Below are 5535 nucleotides of genomic sequence, written 5' to 3' on the forward strand. Positions count from 1 at the left end.
GGAACCCATCATGGACACTGGAAGGGTTGCCTGGGTGTTGTGATACAGAAGGGTGACCCTGTTGGGGTCCTTGGTTGCCATGGGGTTTACTGTGAAGAATGGAGCGTCCTATTTTGGGGAATTTCTGAATGACCTAGAAGTGCATGCCGTGCCAAGGCACCAAACCTGCTTCCAAGTTTGACATAACATTAGCCACTCTGCCTCACAGTGAGGAGAAAGATGGCGAAACTTGCGATGAAGAGTGGAAGAAGATGGAGAAGGAGCTTTAGTTATGACAAGTGTATTGCTAGATTGAAACGTGTCTTCTGGTAATAAATAATCTTTTATTTTATCCCTAAACTGTGGTTGGTGGAGTTGTGTCTGGTGTTCGGGGCTCAGTGGCACCCCGTGTGGTGACAATGTCTTCAATGTCACCTTCATGGTTCCTGCCTTATGTCCAGTGCTTGCTGGGATAGCCTCCAGCTTCCCCGTGACCCTGCTATGCATAAGCAGGTTTAGGAAATGAATGAATGGATGGATGGATGTGTAAACTAAGTGTTAAATCTTGGTTGGCTGTTTCAGTGATTATTGCTGTCTCCTTGCATCCAGAAAGATTGTACCAAATCGGGGTCCTGAGACAAGTTAAGGGTAAATTATTTCATGCAGTGAATCCATTTGGTGTAAAGACGTACTAAATACAATTAATACAAGCAATTGCCTGTGGCCATAGTACATAAAATCAAAGTAATTTAGCAGCAACCGTCCCATTAGTGGGACCCCAGTAAAGAAATGGAACAATCTGAAAATGACAGAAAAATCCTCCGCCTCCTTCATCCAGCCCCAGACCTTACATGTGACGTTGATGTAGGCTTGAGACCTCATGAGTAAGTTTTCATTGGTATTTTAACATAAAAATAACTCAGTGTTTGCTGTGTGTGTGTTAGAGAAGCTACATTGCAATATGCTCTAAAGCTTTGAAATCTACTAATATATGACATGTCAGTTTATTTCATTTCTATATTGGCTTCCTATAGTGGCCCATATTTAGTTCAAATCCTTGATGCTCCTCCTATAGAGGAGCATAAGAGACAGCACTTATCTACAGTATATGGGGGTCCTCTGCTCCGTCTCGACCACTCACGTCTGCTGATGAACTCTGGTCTGGTCATCAAATGTCAATCCTGACTCTTTTCATGTGTAGCTAGCTGGTGGAATCAGAACTCAGAACTGCTGACTCCATCAATTGGTTTGAAGACTGTTATTTGGTGGATTTATGTCTGTTAGATTTTTATAATCTAATTAATTGGCATGTATTTTGTTCTGAGCTCTTTACTTGTACAGCTTTGTACTCTTGTCCTGTAACACTTGGTCCCAAAAAGTTCCCCTGCCTAATGATTACTCGATTATGTTGACCTCTTCTGCAAGCCCCTTCAGTTAAAAGTGTCTGCTAGGCAAATAAATGTAAATGTACATTGATGGATACAAACCCAGTCATGTATTACTTAGAGACCACTTAATAAGTTACGTTATGTCAATGCAGCCCTTCAGTGCAGATTCTAAATAGTTATGTGTTTTTGCATAACAAAATATTCTTGAAGAAGCACAGGGTGACGGAGAGATAAGAGTATCCCCTCGGCATCAAGTGCAAGAGAAGATAAGGTGCCAGTCTATTGCAAGGCCAACGCGCGCCCACACAATGTAAATTTAGTATTAATAACCGGCATAGGGGGACATTAGTGAAACTGTAGGAGAAGAGGAAAAAAACAAAGAATGCAGAATAAAACCCTACATACGCACACAGAGAACATCCGGAGTCCATGCCACTCTGCACAATGGATTGTAAACCAGGCTACCACATCACAATGGAGCAGCACTAGCCACTGCACCACTGTAAATGTTTGGTATCACACATGAGGAAGAAAATAAGATAACAATATTTTAATTTAACAAAAGGAGGTCTTTAGCAGCATTAATGCTGATCCAGAACTTTACATTAAAACTCTGAATACCACTTAACGCAGTCTCCAGTTTTTTATAGCTTGGAAATCTCCCCCAAACCTTGCCATTCTATCAAGCAATGTCAACCTGCTTACTTCGTACCAACAAGTTCTGGGTCATGTCTGGGGATCCATAGTTAGCAATACATTAATCAGTTTTATTGCTTACAGAGATCTTAAATTGTCTGTCCTTGAAACTCCAAAATATTCCATACCTATAAAGTTACAGATTTGGTTACAAATTAAAGAAAATAACTAGTATGAAACTATTTAATAGACATGAATCCCAGTTCATTATTTATTGTTAAACAACAGCTTATATTTCCTTAGTGATAGGATTTAAAGTCAACCTAGCAGAATCCATCCATCCATCCATTTTCTAACCCGCTGAATCCGAACACAGGGTCACGGGGGTCTGCTGGAGCCAATCCCAGCCAACACAGGGCACAAGGCAGGAACCAATCCAGGGCAGGGTGCCAACCCACCGCAGACCTAGCAGAATGCAAACCCTAAATAGACACCTACTGTATGTCCGCATAAATACAATACAAGCTGAGCATATATTCTTCCAAACACACAATTAATTTGAGTAAAAGTTAATGTGATTGGTGCAAACTATCATAGCTAAGTCTAGTTGGATGTTGAGTGGAGAAAACATACGAGGGATGTTCAGTAAGTTTCTGCACTTCTTTTAAACTTTATTAAGAATTTCAAAACCAAATAACATCGCTTTTCTGCATAGTCACCCTCCTTTGCGATGCAATTTTTCTCAGCGTCATACCAACTTTTTAATACCATCAGCAAAAAATGTTTTTAGTTGAGTGTGTCAAATAATGCAAAGAGTATGTGACACGTGTTTCTCCCTCATTTGGGCTCATCAGGCGTGCACACTCCACTGCTCCCCTTGCGGGGATCGAACCTCGGACATCAGCGACGAAGTCCCTTTACGCTGCGCCACGGCGTGTGGTTTGTTTATTTGACAACCTGGAGTTGGGAGTATTTATATTCATTGCATTCATAGTCTGAGTTCCGACCTGATTGTATGGGTGGTTACCTACTAGGTAACTCATGTGGCTGGTCTGCCATTCGGCAAACATCCGCCATGGGGCCTTCTTTCAGTTGAGAGAAGCACATCATGGATGCAACATTCCATGATGCAGAACAATAACAAACGAGACAAAACATACATTAAAGGTAGCTTAGTTGAACTTTTTTCTCTCCTATAGAAAAAGGCATATGACGTATGAATTCTGATCTTTCAGTTCTTGTGGTTATTGTAGATAAGTTGTTTAGCTAGTTATTAAGCCCCTAGGATCTGCACCATGGCATGGGTTTACTCAAACCGTATTCTACACTGGCTAACTCCTGACACAGACAGTTTCTGTGCATACGAGCGAGATGCAACTCTGTATTTTCCTACTTCATTTAGGAAAAAAACGTAAAGCTAAAGAATTGTCCTTCACAAAGTTGCTACTGCTAAGTTACAGTGATACCAATACCACAATACAGTAGCAGGCTTTATTCTAACTAGTAAGTTACAACTGATACAATACACAATACAATACAGTTTATTTTTGTATAGCCCAAAATCACACAGGAAGTGCCGCAATGGGCTTTAACAGGCCCTGCCTCTTGACAGCCCCCCAGCCTTGACTCTCTGAGAAGACAAGAAAAACTCTCAAAAAAAACCTTGTAGGGAAAAATGATAGCCCTCAGAGTCAAAGTAGGTGTACTTACGGTTTGCTATAGGCCATGCTTTGTTCATTCTGGGTTGGTTTTCTCCAGCACATGAGAAGTTTCTTTGTTTAGGAGCTCATCTCCTTCTTTGTCTTGGTTGCACCTTCTGGTTGCAATTACTACTGTAGGTTTCTTTTCAAGGTTTTGCCCACAGGTGCCCTCTTTGGCTAGCATAAGGTCTACATCTGCGGTCTATCTGGTGATCACTGAACTCCCATCTTTTTCAAGATAAATGCATGGTTTTTACGTACTGTTCTACTCTTGCTCATGCAACTTGCTTCACTTTAGCAACGTTTGGACTTGTGGCACCCTTGTCAAGTCTCTCCATTCTTGCAGTTCAGTACCAGGTAACCCTTCAGAGTAAAAGGGATTGCTCCAGCTCTTGCTAGTATTCAACTCCAGGCAATAGTGCTCCTGCTATGGAGCAGAATTTATGGCCAGGCCGAGAGCTTTGAAGGTAGAGAGGGCATGGATCTGGTGTTTGTAATGGCTTTTAAAGGAAGGGCTTAGTGTTTTGCCATTGGTTCCTTGGGTGTGCATAAGGCTGATCTTTTGGTTGACAACTGGCGCAAAGGTTTGTCCATCCAGGTCGCCAGTTGTTGAGTTGTGGCTCTTTGTTCCCTCACCAAGTGTTTACATGGTGCAAGGAGGAGACATCCCTGCCTGCCACTTTGTCAGAGATTGATTTGCCTTATCAGATAAGGCTCAGAAACTGCATTCTGAAGAGGTCCAGCGGAGAGAAGTTAGGAGGGTATGGCAGCTGCTTTTTAAGCAAAAGGCTTGAGTAGCAAAGCAAGATGGGTAATGGTAGGCTGTCCTACACTGTTATCTGGCCATCTCTCTTCCTGTTGTGCCTCTCTGTAGATGTGACACCGCAACACTTGACATCTGATGGGTGGCTAAAAAGTATTGGTCTCCTTATACTCTAACATGAAATGTGTTGAAACTGACTAAAGTATTTAGCATCCTTCAATCTTTAGATAGATAGATAGATAGATAGATAGATAGATAGATAGATAGAAAAGGCACTATATGATAGATAGATAGATAGATAGATAGATAGATAGATAGATATGAAAGGCACGATAGATAGATAGATAGATAGATAGATAGATAGATAGATAGATAGATAGATAGATAGATAGATAGATAGATAGATAGATAGATAGATAGATAGATATGAAAGGCACGATAGATAGATAGATAGATAGATAGATAGATAGATAGATAGATAGATAGATAGGAAAGGCACTATATGATAGATAGATAGATAGATAGATAGATAGATAGATAGATAGATAGATAGATAGATAGATAGATAGATAGATAGATAGATAGATAGATAGATAGGAAAGGCACTATATGATAGATAGATAGATAGATAGATATGAAAGGCGATAGATAGATAGATAGATAGATAGATAGATAGATAGATAGATAGATAGATAGATAGATAGATAGATAGATAGATAGATACTTTATTAATCCCAAGGGGAAATTCACATAATCCAGCAGCAGCATACTGATACAAAAAACAATATTAAATTAAAGAGTAATAACAATGCAGGTAAAAACAGACAATAACTTGAACTAATGTTAGTGTTTACTCCCCTGGGTGGAATTGAAGAGTCGCATAGTGTGAGGGAGGAACAATCTCCTCTGTCTGTCTGTCATCTTTATTCTTTATTCCATAGAGCAGACACTTTCCTGTTGATTTAAAACTTAACATACATCCCCCTTTGTTATTTATCTCCTCCTCGGTGTTTGTCCTGCTTTGTCACATTACAATCTGGAATTAAAGTGGATTTTTGCATGGTTAGCA

Source organism: Polypterus senegalus, chromosome 1, assembly GCF_016835505.1.
Source record: "Polypterus senegalus isolate Bchr_013 chromosome 1, ASM1683550v1, whole genome shotgun sequence".
NCBI classification, from domain to species: Eukaryota; Metazoa; Chordata; class Cladistia; order Polypteriformes; family Polypteridae; genus Polypterus; species Polypterus senegalus.